The sequence below is a fragment of the Sturnus vulgaris genome, chromosome 15 (genome assembly GCF_052056855.1).
Source record: "Sturnus vulgaris isolate bStuVul1 chromosome 15, bStuVul1.hap1, whole genome shotgun sequence".
In the NCBI taxonomy this organism is placed as follows: Eukaryota; Metazoa; Chordata; class Aves; order Passeriformes; family Sturnidae; genus Sturnus; species Sturnus vulgaris.
In genome coordinates, this window is record NC_142257.1 from 607,910 (window position 1) to 628,764 (window position 20,855).

Genomic DNA, 20,855 nt, shown 5'->3' on the forward strand with positions numbered 1-20,855 from the left:
CAAGTGGAATAAAGGGAGAGCCTTGCTGCTAACGCTCCCTCAATTGTACCAAAGTCATTTCTGCAGTTATTGCAGCCAAAGCTTGGCTCTGATGTTGGGCTCTGGCATCCAAGCACGAATTCCAGCTGTTCTCTGCTGGCCTTGCACATCTGGGAGCGCTGGGCACTGCTGGGGATCATTCCAGGATCCTGGAGCCCCCTGGGCTGGGAATTACACCTGAGGGCACCTGAACCCCTGCTAGGGACCCTCCCTTTATTGCCTTTGTGAGAGGGAATCTGTGCTCAGCTCCTGTTCCAAAGGCAGCTGGGGGGTTTGGAACGGTGATCTGAAATAATCCCTTTTATCAAGCACGGCATCAGACATTTGTGCAGGGCTGCAGCTCTCACAGGCCTTGGGCCACAACTATGACTTAGCTCTATAAGTGCCTCTGAATTATTCAGCGTAAAAAGGCCCCTAATTATCTTAATTGCCGAATGAGTCAGTCCATTGAAGGCACCTGCACTGGGAGTGACCCGGGGAGAGTCGGGCCCTGCCGGGAAGGGGATGGGAGGGGATGGGAAGGGATTGAAGGGATGGAAGGGATGGAAGTGCTGAGAGGATGCAGCGCTCCAGAGCCTTGGCCCGAGGAAAGCTTTCTGGTCCGAGGTTTGTTTCTTTTCAGCATTTCTATTTTCGAGAATTGTTTGGATACCAGAAGACGGTTATTTTTAGGGCCATTTAGAGCGTGTTTTCGTGCGGCTCCTGTTTCCCTGGTCCATTAAGGAGCTTTCCGGGGCAGCCGCTGTGTGCCAGCGCTCCCGGAGGATGCTCTGAGAGCCGGGGAGGAGCGATGGACGAGCCGGGCACCCGTGAGCTCAGGGGGCGTGCTGGTGGTGATGGGGTAACCCCAGTAACCCCCCGGGATAATCCCAGTAACCCTCTGGGATAATCCCAGTAACCCTCTGGGATAATCCCAGTAACCCCCGGGGTAACCCCAGTAACCCCCCGGGGTAACCCTGATGCCTTGAGGAGCTGGAACAGAGGCTGGATGGCTCCAAGATGGAAGGAAAGGAGGGGTTGGTCACAAAATCTCACACTTTTATAGGTTCTGGTTAATTTGCATGAACCCACCCTCCACCTTTCCACGTAGTTTGTGTTTAGGGCCTGAAGTTTGGAGAAACTGTCCTTGAGTTCTGAACTAGAACAGGACTGGTTTGTCTTCATCACCCCAGCACATCAGAAAAGCACATCCAAGGAGAACAGGAAAACTTAAAACGAAATGCATCAACCCCAGTAACCCCTGGGATAATCCCAGTAACCCCCCGGGATAGCCCCAGTAACCCCTGGGATAATCCCAGTAACCCCCCGGGGTAACCCCAGTAACCCCCCGGGGTAATCCCAGTAACCCCGGGGTCCTCCCAGTGCAGAGCCCTCGGCAGCCAGGGCTCAGGGCTTTGTGCAGTCCCAGTCCCAAAGCTCTGCTGCTTCACTGTGCATCTGGGCTTTGCTTGGCTGGTTACAAGGAATTGGCTGAGGAAAAATCGGTTTGGGGCATACAGGGGTAATATTTTGAATGTGATATACGTCCCAACACAATTTTTGTTTTAAAAAGAAAAAAATATGACTTTTGAATGGAGTGACAATAAGGGCCATGTTTGCAAATGTTCAAGCCAAATCCAGCTAGAATTTGGTTGTTTTTCCTCAGGGAAGTAAGTTCAATTTTAGATGAACTCAAAACATAAATTGCATCCTTTTTAATCACAAAGATTCCTGCAGACAGGGGATGAGCCCCACTGGTCCCCTCCAGCTGGGCAGGTAAAGGAATTTCACACCCTCAGAGGGGAAGGGGCAGACTGGGGACACATGAAAATGTGAGCCAACACAGCTGCTTCAGGAGGAAATTTTGACAGACACATTTTTCAAAATATATGTGGAAATATATAAACTAAATTGGCAAAACACAAAAAGCTGTGGAGACTATCAGATGGACAGGAGAAAATCTGACTTTCTCCAAAAAGAATTCAAAAGTGACATGAGAACACCAAAAGAAGCAGGGATTTTAGGGGTGGGGCCAAGCACGAAGTTGTGTAGGGAGGCACGATGTGGCACTCCCGTGTTCCTTTCTGTACTGCAGAGCATTTGGACCTCTGGCCTTTGTGGGTTCATGAACCTCCCCTAACCCCAGCAGAGCCTTTAAACGTGAATGGGGCAGTGCTGGTTCCCAGTAAATTGTTGTTTAGGAAGTCGTGTTATTGCACTCCTCTGCTCCCCTTGGCAATCCTTTTTTTTTTTTTTTTTGCTGCAGAGTCATTGAATCTCTGGGCTTTGTGCTTTTCTCAGCCCTGCATAACCCCAGGTGTACCCCCAACCCCAGCAGGGAATTTCGAGTCTCCTGCCGTGGGTTTTGGGCTGTGTTTTTGCCTTTTCCTGCCCGAGCAGCAGCATGGGAAGCTGTGATTGTGTGGAAGGCTGTGCTGAATGCTAAGTCTGGCTCTCTGGGGGATTGGCAGGGGACATTTGGATGTCCCCACAACGAGGAGGGGTCACAGAAGTGCCAGGAGCGAGCTCAGCTCCTGCCTGGTTGGAGGGTGACATTTTTCTGGCTCTCATTTGCCGGGCTTTTTGTTGCAAGCTTCTTTTGTTGTTTTTTTTTTTTTTTTTTTTTCCTTTGGCTTTTCAGTAATTTTTTAAAGTGCTAATTAGAGAATTAGGAGCACTCACCTCCCACACATCAATTTGTCATGTTCTGCTTTGCCACAGTAATTCCAATAAAGGATTTTGTAATCTCCCAGCGATGCAGAATCAGGTTAACACAGACATACCTAAAGCAGCAACGTGTTATTTCTTTACAAAGACACGACTGGAAACGTGAAAACACAACACAGTCGTGCACAAGAGCTTGTTTACAAATGGAAACACCTTCCCAGAGCTGGGATGAAATGGGGATTTTTCTGGGGAAGGGTTAATCCTGGAGCTGGCAGTGCGTGGGTGGGATGAGCACAGGGGAGGCTGCGCTGCCTCAGTGCCAGAGCTCTGCTGGTTCCCACATCTGCATCCATTCACTGTGGAAGGAATTGCAGCACCTTCCCTGGCAGGGTCTGTGAAATGCCACTCACACACCACGAGCTGACAGGGAGGGGGGACAGAGGCACAAACGTGCCACAGCATTTGCTCAGTCTTCATGTTCTCTGTCAGACTTTTAATATAATTTAATTTTGCCATTAGTTTCTAAAACCTGTCGTGTCTGAAATCCCACATATTAAGAAGGCCTGTTTAATGATGATATATCCAATCTTTTCTCCCGTTGTGGTATTAATTCTTGAGAATGAAAATTAAAAAGAAGCAATGAATGTTATTTCAGTAAATTTACTGGAAGCAATTAAACTACAAACACGTTTTTTATGACTGCAGAGTGTAGCCAGTATTAGGAAACATAATTTTTTTCCCTCTGCTGACTATATTTTCCCCTTCAAGCAGAAGTTGAATCTATCTATAGAAATGATGGTCTTTTTCAGACTTTTTTCCTCATCTAATTGAGTGTTGCTTTTGTACTTGTATCTTGCACAATGTTAAATCCCATCCTCTGAGCCTGAAAATCTTCTGTAGGTGTGAAGGTCATTAATTTTAATTCAATGGAACTTTTTTACTCTGGCTAGAAAATGAGGATAAGTCTCAATGAGTTTCATTAAATAAACAGAGCGAATTAAAATTTGTAATTCGGCCCAGAACAGATGAGAATCGTGTGGTGGGATGGCAGGCACTGGGCAGGCAGGGATGGAGTGAGGGGTGCCGAGCTCCGGGTGACAGAGCAGCACCTTGGGAGCCGGGCTGGGAGAGCTGGGGGTGCTCACCTGGACAGGAGAGGGATCCGGGAGAGCTCAGAGCCCCTTTAGGCAGGGCTGGATATTGGAATAATATCAATTCTGTTGGAATATTGGGCAGGAATTGTTCCCTGGGAGGGAGGGCAGGCCCTGGCACGGGGTGCCCAGAGCAGCTGAAAAGCTGCAGCACAAATTTATTCATCAGGTTTGAAGAGTTTCCCTTCAGAGCAGCACACGCTGTTTTCTTTCCAACGCTGGGCTGTGTTTTATGGATCAGGGAATCCTTCCCTGGGATGCTGGGGGTGAAACTGAGGGGGGGATGCTGGGGTTGGGGTGAAACTGAGGGGGGATGCTGGGGTTGGGGTGAAACTGAGGGGGGATGCTGGGTGTCGGGGATGCTGGGTTTGGGGGATGCTGGGTTTGGGGGATGCTGGGTTTGGGGGATGCTGGGTGTGGGGGATGCTGGGTTTGGGGGGATGCTGGGTTTGGGGGGATGCTGGGTTTGGGGGGATGCTGGGTGTGGGGGGATGCTGGGTTTGGGGGGATGCTGGGTTTGGGGATGCTGGGTGTGGGGGATGCTGGGTTTGGAGGATGCTGCGTTTGGGGCATGCTGGGTTTGGGGGGATGCTGGGTGTGGGGGATGCTGGGTTTGGAGGATGCTGGGTTTGGGGGATGCTGGGTTTGGGGATGCTGGGTTTGGGGATGCTGGGTGTGGGGGATGCTGGGGTGATGCTCAGCTCTCCACTCGGTCCCTCGGCCCAGCTCTGGTAGCTGCTCTTTTTCTCGCTCTTTCTCGCTCTTTCTCGGGATAAACCCCAGGGTCCTGCCCCCCCGCCGCTGTTCTCGCTCCCTCAGCCGCTCCAAGGCTGATTTCTCTGCCTAATGGATCCTCTTACACCTCCTTTGTCCGCTGAGGGCTTTGATGGCCGCGCAAATCAGAGCGGTGAAATATCCGGGATGGGATTAGCACTGCCGGGGCTGCCTTCCAGTAAAGCCTTTCCTAAAGCAGCTCCTTTGCCAGCCATCCTTTTACTCCAGCCTGGCACGGAGCTGCTCCTCTGAGTAGTTCCGCTGCACTTTGGCATCTCTGGTTGGTTTGATTAATAATAAACCGGACTGCGTGCAACTTCCTGCCCGCTGGGAATTCTTTCGTTTCCCGGCAGTGTTTTGGAAGTGGCCACGCGTGGGGACGGGCACAGAACGCTTTGCCAAAATGGAAACGTGAAATCTGGCGCTCGCTTGGCTTCAGCCTCTTTAGGTTTGAAAAATGGGAGTTCAGTGTTTCCGGGTGAAGTTTGATATTCTTTGCAGAAGAAACAAGCTGGTGCGACTGCAACAGCTCAATGTCATCATGGAATTTTTTAGTAATGACGTTGCTATTCCTGGAAAATAAATGGAGCCCTCAGCACCTTTGCTGTGGGTGACATCGGAGCAACATCTGTAATTCTGCCCCTCCCCTGGCGTTTGGGAACTGCTGAAGCAGCTCCCGGCACAAGCAGCCCTGGATCAGCAGCTCGGCATTTATTTATATCTTGGCTGGGAGCGTGTGTTTGCTGGGATCGTTTGTCTCTGCACAACAATAGCTGTTCTACATGGAATTACATTTTCTGCCCTTCTCCTTCTCCCTGGTGTCACCTGAGCTGCCTGTCTTGCTGTCCTCTCCCTTTCGGGGCACTGCCCGTTTCTGCAGTTTTGTTTTCTTGGTTTTCGTTAAGATGGAAGGAAAGAAAAAGCGATAATTGTGTGGTTTCGGTCCTTGCAGCCGGGGCAGTGGGGCAGGAGCAGGGCTGGAAATGTCCCCTCCTGAACCCCACAAAGCCAGCTCTGCCCCTGAGCCTGAGGGGACCCTGAGGGGACACTGAGGGGACACTGAGGGGACCCCTGGCACCACATCACAGCCCCCCTGAGGCTGCCAAAGGCTCCAGGCTCGGGTCCCCCCCTGACCCTGACCCTTGGCTTTTGGCTGCCCTCAAAGAGTCCCAATTCACCTTTCCAGGACAACGACATTTTAAAATAACTAAACTGCAAGTCTAGTGAATCAAAACTGTCAGCTGAAAATGCCAAAGCAAACTGCTTTGAGTTCGTGAAAGATTTTTAATGTTAATTTAGTAAATATTTTGATCAACTTGAATTTGATTGATTTATTGGTTCTGGGGTTCTTTTTGACACAGAAAGGGATAAAAAGTTTTAGCTCAGTTGTTCACTGAGTTCCAGTTAGGCTTTAACAATTCAATGCTAGAGATCTATACAGGTGAATTTTAGGATTTATTCTCATAGTCACAAAGCAGTTGGTTGACTGGAATTATGTTGTGTTGGTTTATCTTTTGTCTGGCTTTAGCTTGACCCAGCAGTTGATTTGCTGTGTGAAGTCTCTGTTTGCCTGACAGAGCAGCATTTGCTCCACAGCAGAACTCAACTGTCAACAATCAGTAATTACAAAGTTTTAGAAATGCAGGTTTGTTTCCCTACAACTGAAATAATTTTAACCAGAGAGGTTTAAAATACATCAGAAAGGAAAATTTAAAAAGGACCAAACTGGGAGAAATCAATTTTTGCAGGGTGGCTCCTGAGTTTTGGCCAAAGTAGATGGGGCTTGGAGCAACCTGGGTGTGGAAAGTGTCCCTGCCCATGGCAGGGGGGCACAAGATGGACTTTAAAGTGTCTTCCAATCTATTCCCCTTAATTTTGAGATAATGGAGTCATTAATTTCCTTTAAGTATTTAGATATGCAGAATGGAATGCAGAAACCTGGGTGCAGCCTTTCCAATATTGTTTGAAGATGAATTACAGGTTTTTGGCCTCTTGAAAAGGCTTCTGCAGATTTGAGCAGATTCATTCTTGGCATGACTCTATTAACTTACAAGTGTTATTATCAAGAGCACCAAAATGCCAGCAAGCTGTGGGTGACAACGAGCCAGGGACGTACAACAGAAGTGATTAAAGAGCTCGAGGAACTTAGAGGGAAAGATTAAAAGAACAAAATGTTTAAATTGGATAAACAGCAACAGTGGCTGTGATAATCAGCTGCTGGTGTGTGAGGGGGGCAAGTGCCAAGAGCATAATTTTAAAAGGGATTTAGCTTGGAGTGGGATAAACTCCGAGATGTGGATGAGACTTTTTTCTTTTAATATTTCGAGCTGTTAGAGAACAGGGTGAGCTGGGAGCACTGCATGGGGGTGGGAGCACGAGTGGGGGGCACCAGTACTTTATTCCTTGTGCACCAGTATTTTATTTTACCCTTTGTGCACCAGTATTTTATTTTACCCTTTGTGCCCCAGTGTTTTACCAGTATTTGTGCAGTGCCTGTGTGACATGCAGGGTGACATGCAGGGTGGGCTCAGGGTTGCCGTGTCCTGGTGGTCCCGAGCCCTGTCCCATGTCTGACATGCAGGGTGGGCTCAGGGTTGCCGTGTCCTGGTGGTCCCGAGCCCATCCCCGTGTTTGAAATTCCAAGTGCAGCGTTCCTGAGCGGGGCTGCCTGCCTGCAGGGCTCAGAACGTGCCGATTAAATCTCAAAAGCGAATTGTAACGGGGATTCGGAGCAGAGATGAGCATGAGCTGCCTGTCTAGAGCCTCTCTGTTTATCTCCCAGTGCCAGCACCGTGAGTTGGGGTGGGGAGGATTCGGCTGCTCGTGGTGCAGAATTAGAGGCAGAGAATGGAATGGAATGGAATGGAATGGAATGGAATGGAATGGAATGGAATGGAATGGAATGGAATGGAATGGAATGGAATGGAATGGAAGGATTGAGTGTGGCTGCAGCTCTGCCTGGGCTGGGGGCAGGACCCTGGAACAGAGAGGGTCAGGCCAGCAGGGAGGAGTCCAGCCCCACACAGAGTCCAGTGTGCCAAACTGGGGACGGGCTGGACACGGGGATGGACACAGGGATGGACACGGGATGGACACGGGATGGACACCGGGACTTCCACACCTGAACTCGGGGCAGGGAAGGCTCCTGGGGCTCAGGACACAAACTCAGATCCACCCTGAGCTCAAAGCTGCCCCTGGAACATCAGCCACAAGCGGCTGCTGGAGCAGGGGTGGTTCTGCTCCCCACTGATTTTCCTGTGGCCTTTTCTGTGCCTTACACTGGCCATGACAGATTTCCACAGCTCCTGGGGGAGGCTCAGGGGGATGCCAGCAGCCTCACAAGCTTCCCAAAATGTGAAGTCACAATTTCACGAGGTCCCTCAGTTACTCTGGGGGAAGTTTTGGTTCAGTGTGTGTGCTCCCCTGGCAGGTGCTCTGTCACGAGTGGGTGTTGGATCTCTGATTTTTAAGCCAGAGCCAGGAGCTGGTGTTGGGTGATGTGCTGCAGCCCCTGGGTGTGCTGGGAGCTGTGACTGTGCCCCCACGGACCCCCCAGCCCCACGGGGACCCGACCCCTCACAGAGCCCCCAGAGCCCGCAGGGACCCGGTCCTGGCTGTGCTCCAGTCCTGCTTCCCCAGAGCTTTGCAGAGCATTTGGTTGCTGTTGTCACTCACACAAACCTCGTTCCTCTGCCTGTGGTTTTCAATCCCCACTCCCAGTGGGCTGCTTTATTTTTAATGCCTCTACAAGGCTGGAACTTTCTCCCAGGCTCTGTGATCCCTGGTACCACCCCAGTGCTGCTATTTTTACCAGGAGCTGAGAAATGCCAGCACAGCACTGAAAATTTTATCATGCCAACTGTGCATCTGCATCTCCTCAGATCTGTGTTGCATCACTGAGCTGCAGCCCCGACCCCTTTGCTGCCTCTGTATTCCATTATTTACAACGCACACTTTTGGGTTTTCTGACCCAAAATCAGCTGCCTCAGATCCCCGAGCTGCCCTGAGCCCCACGGGAGGGACAGGTGACACTCACACGGGAGATGTGTCCCTGTGCTGTGGCTGTGCTGGTGGAGCCTGCAGGGAGGGGACACCTGAGGGTCACACCTGAGGGTCACACCTGAGGGTCACACCTGAGGGCTCTGTCCCCAGCTCTGGCTGTGTTTTGGTGCCTTTCAGCTCCAGTGCTCCCTGTCCCTGTCCTGTCCCTCTCCCTGTCCCTGTCCTGTCCCTCTCCCTGTCCCTCTCCCTGTCCTGTCCCTGTCCCTCTCCCTGTCCCTCTCCCTGTCCCTCTCCCTGTCCTGTCCCTCTCCCTGTCCCTCTCCCTGTCCCTGTCCCTGTCCCTCTCCCTGTCCTGTCCCTGTCCTGTCCCTGTCCCTCTCCCTGTCCTGTCCCTGTCCCTCTCCCTGTCCCTGTCCCTGTCCTGTCCCCTCCATCTGCTCCACATTTCTCTGTTCTCTCCTGTGTTCCCTCTGCTCATGCTGTGCACTGCTGTGATCAGCACTCCCTGGGGACTGCTCCTGCTCCTTCCACCTTCCTCTCACCTTCTGTAGTCACAATATTTCCATCTTGGCAGCAAAAAATAGAAAGATCAAATAGAAAGCAACTTTTTCCTGTAAAATCTCTTCACCAGGCTCTGGCACGAGCTGCAAATGTAGTTTGTGGGAGTTTGTGTGATGCTGAGCTGTGGGATGGGGGCACAGGGGCTGTGCTGGGGCTGGTGAAAGCTGAGGGTCCCACTGCAAATTCACAGAATAACAGAGTCCTTTGGGTTGGAAAGAGCCTCAGGCAGTCCTTGAAGTTTAAATGGAGAGGAAATATTAGGTTTTCCTCCCACAAATGAGTTTGTGAGATGATTATGGTATCAGAAAGACGTTTTAGAAAGCAGCTGCCTTTAAGGTCAGTCTTAACTTGTTCTCCTGCCGTGTTTCCCTGTGCAGTTCATTGGAACATAGGGAGGGGAACTGTGCCCATCTCATTTTATTCCTCCTGTTTTCCATCTCCTGCTCCCCACACGGCGTCCCGAGGCAGAGCTGCTCCCTGGGCAGCCGAGCTGGGCTCAGGTGGGCTCAGGTGGGCTCAGGTGGGCTGGCAGAGCTCTGCAGGGTGGGGTGGCACACGGGGCTGCTGCAATGGGAGTGAGGAAAGAGCCGGGGAGGAATTGAATTCCGAGTGCAGCCTGCAGAACGTTCCTGACACGGGGCTGATTTATTACAGAGCCCTCACCGGGCAGGGGCCAGTGCTGGGCTCTACTGGGATCTGCTGGGCTCTGCTGGGCTCTACTGGGATCTACTGGGCTCCCACAGAAGCAACAACCAGCTCATGGCAGGGCAAACGGCACCACGGCGCTTCGAGGCTTTCTAGACAAAGAAGACTAACAGCACTCTTTGCCAAAATTTAGGGGAGTAAATGAAAAGGTCAGGATTAAAAGCTGTGTTTTGGAAATGTTTACAGCAGGATTTTCTCACCCCGGGGTAAGAGAATCCCAACAAAACCAACGCTGTGGTGCTCTCATCTCCTGCAGTGCGTGGGAGAGCCCTGGTCCCATCCAGCCTGGGGGAAGAGCAGCTCCAGCTCCTGCTGGAAAACCTCTGGGGCTTTCCTTGGAGGCCTGGGGGATTCCAGAGCTGTCCCTGCCCGTGGACAGGGTTTGGATCATCAGCTGCCCCAGCAGGAGCTCTGCCCGTCCCTGAGGGTCCCAGGTGTGTGACCCCTCCTGCTGAGCTGGGCTTTGACCCCGGGCAATTAAACAATCTCCAACATCCTTAGGGCAATTAAACAAACTCCAACATCCTTAGGGCAATTAAACAAACTCCAACATCCCCAGGGCAATTAAACAAATCCAGCACCCCCAGGGCAATTAAACAAACTCCAGCATCCCCAGGGCAATTAAACAAATCCAGCATCCTCAGGGTGTTTATCCCCCAGTTTGGATGACGGGGCTGGGTGTTGCTCGGTGGGGTCTGAGCTCCTCATGACCGGAACATCTGGGATGAAACACATCTGGGGAGAGAATTAATGGCAGCCCTGTGAGGACTCTGGGCTCTCGGGAGCAGTGGCAGCTCCAGGAGCTCCCAGCTCTTTTTTTTTTTTTCCCATGGCAGCACCGTGAGAGGGAACAGGAAAATCCCGAATTCTGATCTCCTCCCCCTTGCCTTCAGGTGTGTGTTTCAGAAATGATTTGTTTCTGTACAAACCCTGCGTTTTATACCTTTCTGTTAAACAAAACCTGCAAATAAGTTTCAGCTGCTCTCCTGCCTCGCCTAATCCCCGTGTTTTGGGACGATAATCCTGTATAATTAGCTGAGAGCCTGATGGGAAGGGAATGGAAGCTCAGCTCCAGAATGTCAGTGTGGGGCTGGGCTCTGGCCCCACAGCCCTGGGTTAGTCTGGGTTTGTGTGGCAGGACAGGGAGGGCTGTGAAATACAATTTGAACAGATTTTTTTGTAGTTATTCATCTTCTGTGTCTTTGTCTTTTAAATCATTTGTGCTTAAACTGATATTTTATCTGTAAACTGAGTATTTAGCACAGACTTTATGGGTTTTCATTGCAAATCACAGCAGTAAGATGTCAATCATTTGCTAATTAATTCAACTGTGAATCATATGAAACATTTACAGGGCTGCCCATCCCATTATCCCATTATCCCATCCCTCCCTGCAGGGACAGGGACAGGGACACTTCCCCAGCCCTGGCTGCTCCATCCAGCCTGGCCTCACCCTTGGGCACCCTGAGCTCCCCCAGCACCTGCAGTTCTGCGTGGGATGGGCACAGACACCCAAATATTTGTTCCTCTTGCTGGGCTCTGCCATGGCTGAGTCCTTCCACCCTTCTCCAGTGCTGGGAGCCTTGACAGAAGAAAGGGAAAGAAGAGAGAAAAGGGCAGAGCTGGTTGAAGCTGCGGGGCTGCCCTGATCCAAGCACACATCAAAGCTTCCAGGCACCAAACCAGCCTGGTCCAGGGGTCATCAGAGCATTTCCACTTCAAACTAAGCTCAATCGTTTGCAAGGAAATTCTGTCTCGTTGAGATACACACACATATAAAGAGAAAAGAGGGAAGAAGGGCTTGAGATTCAAATGTGTCATTTCTTGTTTGTGGAGCAGGAGGGATCGTGTTGGGGTCATCCTTACCCCAAAGTCTCTGTAAGGAGCATTTCCTGCCACCCCACAGCTCCTGGCTGACCCCCCTGAACATCCCTGGATTCTGCATTGGTGCTGTCTGTGAGTACCACGGATTTTTCTTACTCTCTACCCCAGAAGGGTTAAAACATTCTGTACCTTCCTTTCAGCTCTGATTGAGTTGAAAATGAAAAGTTCCCGAAAAAATTAATTTCTTGGTAAGGAAAGGGACTGTGTGAGTGGAGCCTCTGGGCTCAGGTGCTGTTTAATTCCCCTGTGCAGCCACTCTGGGTGTGAGAGCTCAGGCTTCACAAAGGAAAGAGGAAATTCTATTTTAATAAGAACATGGCAGAGCGGCTGATAACGTTATCAGAGAGATGAAACTTTTGCAAATGCTGTTTAGCCCTTGCCTTCCTTTTCCCAAAATTGAAAATGAATCATGAGAGAGGACAAAGCCTGCACCCTCTGGTAGCCTTTCCTTCGGGTTTGATTTGCTTTCTCTGCCAAGATGTCCATGATTTCTGCCTGGCTGAGAGTTCAGGGAATAAACACAACGGTTTAGTGAGTGGAACCCAGGTTATTTCACCTGTGTAGCCACTCCCCTGCTCTGAGCTGCTCCATCCTTTCCTTTGGGGCAGCTCTTTGTCCCTCCACGTTTCTAGAGGTCTGGGCTGGGCACTTTCAGAAGAGAACTTGAAGAAATGATGTAGAAAATTTGTTTTGTTCAGCTGGAGCAGAGGAGCCTGAGGTCAGAGCTCACCTGGGGCTGCAGCTCCAATCTCTGGGACAGGGACAGGGCAGCACCCAGGGAAGGGCTGGAGCTGGGCTGGGATGGATTTTGGGAAAGGTTTTTCCCCCAGAGGGTGCTGGGCACTGCCCAGGCTCCCCAGGGAATGCCAGAGCTCCAGGAGAGCTTGGACATCACTCCAGGGATGCCCAGGGTGGGATTTTGGGGCTGTGCTGGGCTGGATGACCCCGAGGGTCCCTCCAGCTCGGGATATTCAGTGTAAACTGTGCTGAGCATGCTGCAGGTGCTGCTCTAACAGCTGCACTCTCCATGGTCTGGGAGCTCTTTCCCAGCCTTGGTTCTGTGCTGAGGAACGTGGGATTTTCTGTAGTGACTGCAAGCACATGGCTTGTGTGTCCTCAGGCATTTGTGAGGATTTCTGTGGGCTCCAATGAAAATGGAACCATTTTTCCTTTCCCAACGTGTTCCCATCTGATGATTCTGCCACGGTGTTGTCTCAGCAATCCAGGAACAGCAGTGGGGAGGAGGGGATGCTAAATCTTCAAAAGCAAGCTGAACAAAAAGTGAATGCATTCCAGCAATAATTGCTTTCTGTACGCAGAGATAAGCTGCCAAAATAACGAGGCTGTCATTTGAAATGCTGTCTTCCCTCCTACAGCAGCTCTTGGGCTGATCCCCAGCTGGAGTAAGAAATAATGGAATTCCTTGGGAGCAGCAGGGCTGTGGCACTTCCCATCACCCAAACCCGTCGGGACAGGTTTCTGGGATGCCCAGGACCTGTGGGTTCGAAACAAACCCTGAAAGTCTCCCCCATGAAGACACAGTGCTTCGTGCAGCCTCCACAGGAACAGATGTGCAGAACCCCGGTTGTTAGAGACACCAAAATGCCAGTGTAATTGAAATTATTTTAAAAAATGCTTGGTGTAATGCACAGGATGGGAGCGAGGAGGGTTTTTTCCTAACGCACAAATCCTCTGCATAAAAATGAGCTGGAAATACCCAGCGATGCGTGGAGCAGAAATAAAACAGAACTTGTGTTTTGGTGCCCTGCTTTCATCCATCTCCCTCAGTAATTGAATGTATCATTCCCGGGGGAGACACGAGCAGCTCACCTGCTGCAGCCCCTGCATTAATTGGCACAAACATTGAGGGTACCTCGGGAAAAGCCATTTGGGGTGGGGTTGGTTCCGGTCAGAAATAAATGAGTGAAGAATTGCAAGCAGCCAGTGCTGAAGGCTCTGGAAGGCTGAAGGCTGTGGCAGTCACAGGCAATGCCCGTGGGATTTCCCTGATTTCGGGGTGGGGGTGCCTCCTGCTCCCCCTGCCAGGGAGGCCAAAAGGCACAGAGGGGATCGTGGCTGGAACTTCTCCATCCTCTGCTCTTTGCAGCTGTAAAAGGCAGCTGAGCCTCGTGGCTGTGCCTCTCACATCCTTTGAGTGTTCCCACTTCAAGGAAAGCTGGATTTCCCAGCGTTGTCACAGAGCAAAGCTTTCCCTGCTCTGCTCTTTTGACGTGGCTTCTGCTGCTGGGAATCTGCGCCCTTGGTTCGCAGCCAGGGGAGCCCGATGAACCCCGAGCTGCCAGGGAATCTCTGTGGGGTGGCAGCTCCGTGAATTGAGAGCAGAGCTCACGGCTTTATGGAGAGGAAACGGCCCCAGGTGCACCAGGGCAGGCTCGGGGTGGGCACCAGCAGGAATTTCCCCATGGAAAGGTGCTCAGGGATTGGAACTGCCCGGGGACGTTTGGGTCCCCATCCCTGGAGGTGGCACCGAGTGCTCTGGGCTGGGGACAGGGACGGGATCAGGCACAGCCTGGGCTGGGAGGGATTTTCCAGCCTCGGGGATTCTGTGGTTGTGGCTCTTCCCCAGGAAAAGGAACCGCAGCAGGATGGGGTGCGGGAGGCAGGGGAGAGCCCTGGGGACAGCAGGGACAGGGATTGTCTGAGCTGGGCTGTGATGGAACTGGAATTTCACTTTTTATTGGGACAGGGATTGTCTGAGCTGGGCAGTGAGGAACTGGAATTTCACCTTTTATTGGGACAGGGATTGTCTGGGCTGGGCAGTGACTGAACTGGGATTTCACCTTTTATTTGGGGACAGCAGGGACAGGGATTGTCTGAGCTGGGCAGTGACTGAACTGGAATTTCACTTTTTATTGGGACAGGGATTGTCTGGGCTGGGCAGTGAGGAACTGGGATGTCACCCTTTATTTGGAGCAGCCCTGCTGTCCCCAGGTTTGGCACTGCCAGAGCTGCTCTGCTCTGCTCCAGGGCTGCTCCCTGGACCCTGTTAACGCTCCTTATGAGCGTGGTGTTAATATTAATTTGTGCAGAGATTCTAACTCCAGGAGGGCAATGAAAAGGCAATTATGGAACTCGCAGAGCCAGATTCCCCACCCTGGAATCTCATTTCTGTGGTGGATTGCAGCCATGGAGCTGTGATTGTGGAGAGAGAATAGAAAATAAATCTGATCTGGGATGTGCAACTGCAGCTCCTGGAAGAGCTGTGGAGGAATTTCTGTGGATTGCTCTGCAAAATCCTGCGGTGACTTTTGCCAGCTTTTATTTTGCTGCTTGGTGTGAGGCTGGAGCAGGAGGGGCTCAGGAGAGCTTCAGCCACGTGTGCAGGGGTGATTCCAGGAATATTTGTGATCTTTATATCAGTAAAATACTGAATTGAATGTCACTGAAAATCTGGTGTTTTCTTTGTGCAAACATTGTAATCACTTACTCCTGCAAACCAGGCTTGACTCAAAACTGGTCTAACGTGCAGAATTTTGAATGCTGCTTAATTATTAATTGCTAAAATGTTTTTTAGTTTAATTTCATTAATGTTTATAGACTATCTGCATATAACGTGCTGTAACAGAAAGCAGGTTCTTGCACTGCATAAAAATAATTGCAGAACTCAATATTTTGGTTAATTTTATGACTTTTACCAAACCCCCAGAGTGTGACACCTGGCAGCTGGAGGTCTGAACATGATTTTTAACATAGGGATTTATAATCCCTCAATGTTTGGATCTTCCTTGTAGCTGTGCTTCAGCAATTCTTGGTGGTGTAATCGACTGAAGAGATAAACTAAGTGCAGAAAAATGCAGCTTTGATTTTGTGACAGACTTTGTTTTTCCTGTTCCAGCAGAGGAGCTCTGCTGGTGGGTGGAGCAGGACGAGGATTTTGTGGGAATGTTGATTCCCTGGGATGTGCTGGTTACCAGGAATGGGAAGGGGCTGGGAATGTCCTGCAAAATTTGCTTTTTTCTGGCGTTTCAAACTGAGGAGGCCTCGTGAGGCTGCAGGATTGCCCAGGGGAGCTCAGGGACCCCGACCTGCCCTGACTCACCTGGGGGAGGTGAGGGCTCCTGTTTAACCCTCCAAGGGCTTCTTTCACCCAGGAAATGCCAAATGCTGCTGCCAGCAGCCAGCACCACCCTTCTGTCTCTGCTTGGTGGGAGATAAAAGTGATTTTGTACTGAACTGGCACAGAAGTGAATCTCCAAGTATTAAAAAGTTGCTTAAATCAGGGGCTGAGAGGTATTTTATTGGTTTGTTTATAGTCCAAGCCTATAAAGGAGGCTGAAGGCAAATGGAGCAGAATTCAGGCAAGGAGCTGCTCGGCAGCAGCAGCAGCAGCTGGACAAACCCAATTTTGGAGAGTTTTAAATACCAGGGAGTGCAGTTTATTTCCTTTGAGGGTGAGCTCCACCTCAGCCCTGGGCTGGGGACCTGCCTGCAGGGATTTTGGGGCCGGGGGGCTCTGGATTCCTGTCCCCACGGGGCAGGGGCTGTGCCCAGCACCCTCCTCCCACCCCACACAGCCCCTGGGGACACGGGGCAGCCCCAGCCCGCCCCACCTCTCTCTGTGTGACAACTTCTGCCAGTTAGGGGTGGTCACAGGAAGCTGAGGGTGCTGCCACTCGTTTACTGGTTTAAAGATGCATTTTGGAGACCCTGAGAGAAACCGGAGTGCTCTGAGGAGCTGCAGCCCCACGCTCAGGGTTTGAAATCTCCTCGTGAGCACCGAGTGTGCCAGTGGCTCCTTCCTGTGCTCCAGCTTCCTGCATGTGCCATCAGCATGAATTAATGATGGCCAAGAGATTAAACATCCCTTTGATGAAGCTGCAGCTCTGTGAGAAGCATGTGTCGATCTGAGCACACCCTCGTGCTTCCTGCAGTGAATTAGGTGCTATTTTCTGGTTGTCTTTGATTTTAATAATGCTTAGTCAAATATTAAGTAGACTGTTAACTGGGGAATAGCATAAGGAGTTTAATCTTGTCAGATCACTTCTGGAGAGAGCTGAGTATTTGTGGACTTTATGGTTCTTGCATAATTCATTATAACGTTGTATTTTATGTATCTGCTTCTTACAGGGGTTCATCTCCAGTAGAAGCCACTGTAGGAGAGATGGAGGGAGGGAGAGAGGGATGGATGGATGGAGGAGGGATGGATGGATGGATGGATGGATGGAGGAGGAATGGATGGATGGATGGATGGATGGATGGATGGATGGATGGATGGATGGATGGAAGGATAGAGGGATGGAGGATGGATGGATGGATGATGGATGGAAGGATAGAAGGATGGAGGATGGATGGATGGTGATGGCTGGAGGGGTTTCCATGTGGGACTGATGGAAACACTCCTGGGCTGTACCTGTGGGACCTGCCTGGAGAGAGGCTGCAAAAATCGAGCCTGGTTGGACCACGGTGAGCAAATGGCTTCAGCCCTGAGCATGGACTCGTTCTTGGCTAAACCAGAGGGGTGTTGGGGCACAAGCCCTGCCCTCAGGGCTGGGATGGGAGCAGTGCCTGGGGAAAGCATCCACTGAGCTGCTGTGGCTCCCTTTAAAGTGTTCAGGAGCTTTGTGTGTGATATCTGCACCAGTGACAGCGGATTAGAGAAGTACCTGAGCAGGAATTTGTGCTGCTGATGGGTAATTGCTCTCCAGCTGCAGCAGTTCCTTCCTCATCCTTATTTGTGTCACAGCAGCCAAGATATTTCCCCTCTTTCTAGGGAGCGGATCTGCTTAATTATTCCCTCACTGCACGGATAATAAAGGGATGAAGCCAGGCAGGTACCTTGTACTTCTGGAAATCTGTGCACTAATGAGATTTTTTGCATGGGCAGTTTTGGGCAGGTTGTGTTTGTGAGCTCGCTTTCAGAAGGCAATGGCATCAGGCAAAGCCTTCCCTGATATTCCACCCGAGAGCTGCCTGGACGCTGAAAGGTTTTCAAGGAAAATGGAAATGTGCAGCAGCAATACAGAATATACAGAATATACAGAATATACAGAATATACAGAATATACAGCAATATACAGAATATACAGCAATATACAGAATATACAGCAATATACAGAATATACAGAATATACAGAATATACAGCAATATACAGAATATACAGCAATATACAGAATATACAGAATATACAGCAATATACAGAATATACAGAATATACAGCAATATACAGAATATACAGAATATACAGAATATACAGCAATATACAGAATATACAGAATATACAGCAATATACAGAATATACAGAATATACAGAATATACAGCAATATACAGAATATACAGCAATATACAGAATATACAGAATATACAGAATATACAGCAATATACAGAATATACAGAATATACAGCAATATACAGAATATACAGAATATACAGAATATACAGCAATATACAGAATATACAGAATATACAGCAATATACAGAATATACAGAATATACAGAATATACAGCAATATACAGAATATACAGAATATACAGAATATACAGCAATATACAGAATATACAGAATATACAGCAATATACAGAATATACAGAATATACAGAATATACAGCAATATACAGAATATACAGAATATACAGAATATACAGCAATATACAGAATATACAGCAATATACAGAATATACAGAATATACAGCAATATACAGAATATACAGCAATATACAGAATATACAGAATATACAGAATATACAGCAATATACAGAATATACAGAATATACAGCAATATACAGAATATACAGAATATACAGAATATACAGAATATACAGCAATATACAGCAATATACAGAATATACAGCAATATACAGAATATACAGCAATATACAGAATATACAGAATATACAGAATATACAGCAATATACAGCAATATACAGAATATACAGCAATATACAGAATATACAGAATATACAGAATATACAGCAATATACAGCAATATACAGCAATATACAGCAATATACAGCAATATACAGAATATACAGAATATACAGCAATAATCAGAATATACAGCAATATACAGAATATACAGAATATACAGCAATATACAGAATATACAGAATATACAGAATATACAGAATATACAGCAATATACAGAATATACAGCAATATACAGAATATACAGCAATATACAGAATATACAGAATATACAGAATATACAGCAATATACAGCAATATACAGAATATACAGCAATATACAGCAATATACAGAATATACAGAATATACAGAATATACAGAATATACAGAATATACAGCAATATACAGAATATACAGCTCTGCCAAGGGCATCTGCAGGTCCAGAGTGCAGATCCCAGGGATGGAAATCCTGCCCCTCCATCCCTGGTGACTGGGATGATATTTTATCTCTTTAAAGAGAAATCATGAGATGACTTCCAGCAGTGAGCTGCCCTAGGGAGGAAGGGCCTTGGTCCCGTGGATTTGTGTCCCTCTCTCCAGGCTGAGGGAACTGGGGGAGCTGAGAAGAGCTCGGGGCTGGCCAGGACAGGGCAGCAGTGATGGGGGGTCAGTGGCTCCTGCCATGGGGTACGGTCACATCAGGGCCTGTGTGACATTCCCAGTGTGCCATCCCCTGTGTGCCATCCCCTGTGTGCCATTCCCAGTGTGCCATTCCCTTTGTGCCATCCCCTGTGTGCCATCCCCTGTGTGCCATCCCCTGTGTGCCATTCCCTGTGTGCCATTCCCAGTGTGCCATTCCCTGTGTGCCATCCCCTGTGTGCCATCCCCTGTGTGCCATCCCCTGTGTGCCATTCCCAGTGTGCCATTCCCTGTGTGCCATCCCCTGTGTGCCATTCCCTGTGTGCCATCCCCTGTGTGCCATCCCCTGTGTGCCATTCCCCGTGTGCCATTCCCCGTGTGCCATTCCCTGTGTGCCATTCCCTGTGTGCCATTCCCTGTGTGCCATCCCCTGTGTGCCATTCCCCGTGTGCCATCCCCTGTGTGCCATTTCCTGCTGGGACACCTCTCACCCTGGCTCATCCCCTGTCCCCTGTCCCTCCCAGGCTCTCTCAGCCGTGCTGGCTCTGCAGACACAGAGCAATTCCAGCCCCATCCGTTCAGGGACCTCTCTGGTGGCTTTGGAAGCACAAGGAGCTCTTTTGTGTTTTGTTCTTTTCCCTTCCCCCTGCAGGTTTGGATTTGGCTCCCCTGGGCAGTTTTGTCTCTGCCCTCCCTGTGCCCTGTCCCTGCTCTGGCCATCACCAGTGTGATATCCCCAGTCATCATCAGTGTTTGCTCCTTCCTCTTGCACAAGGACTGGGTTCTGTGTTTTGGATGAATGTTGGTGTTTTTCAGCAATTTCTCTTTTTTTTTTTTTTTTTTTTTTTTGTCTTTCTGTAGGATTTTTCGTGTGCTTTCCAATAGCTCTTCATCAAATGTGATTAATCTGGATTTGATTCTTTGGCTTCTCCCCTCACTCATTTCATTGTGGGATTGACACACATTTATTGCAGTATTGGGGTGGGAGGAACTCTTCTTATTGTTTATGGTTTACCTGTTCTTTGGAGAAAACACTTTCATCTCCAGCACCACCAGACTTTTATAAACATTAACTGTGTTAATGAGAGTGAGAAAAGAAATTGCATTTGTGCCAACAGTGGCAAAAAAAAATGTGTAATTTCTCCATTAGTCGATCAGGTTTGCTCATGTAAACAACATGATTAAATTTGTCTGCGTGCATCGTGCTATGTGAATAATAATGATCATTAAAAAGCCATGCAAGGCCCAAAGATAACAAGATTGTGTTGGGGAAGAGCTGGGAGGGGGTGGCAGTGCTGGAGCAAACAGAGCCAGGCTGGATTTGTCAGTGCCAGAGCCAGCCTGGCCATGGGGCTGGTGGGGCCATCAGGGCTGGCAGAATTCCCAAAGCTGAATTTGCCCCAGGCTCTGTGACAAGGAACCAGGGCTGCAGGAAGGGATAAAAACCTGCTCTGCAGGGACACTTCTCGTGTGGAAAACAATTTCACACAAGTGGAAGGCTCTGAAGTTGAAGCCTGGCAAATTTCGTGTTAAACACACCCCAAAATGCCTTTCAGACCTTCCAGTGCTGTATTTGGGAAAGGAAAATG

The 20,855-nt window shown here is 49.4% G+C and overlaps 2 long non-coding RNA genes across 2 annotated transcripts in view; both read left to right on the forward strand.

The window, feature by feature from the left end:
• Window positions 1–566: 566 nt before the first annotated feature.
• LOC148221942 (uncharacterized) overlaps window positions 567–20,855 on the forward strand; it is a 38,966-nt gene continuing 18,677 nt past the window's right edge. Inside the window, exons 1-3 of the long non-coding RNA XR_015807095.1 lie at window positions 567–645; window positions 10,715–10,771; window positions 11,718–11,834. This is a non-coding gene — a long non-coding RNA (uncharacterized LOC148221942). The remainder of the gene's footprint in view (window positions 646–10,714; window positions 10,772–11,717; window positions 11,835–20,855) is intronic.
• Window positions 4,010–4,931, forward strand: LOC148221943 (uncharacterized). Its single transcript, XR_015807048.1, has 2 exons — window positions 4,010–4,102; window positions 4,620–4,931. It is a non-coding gene; the product is annotated as an uncharacterized LOC148221943 (long non-coding RNA).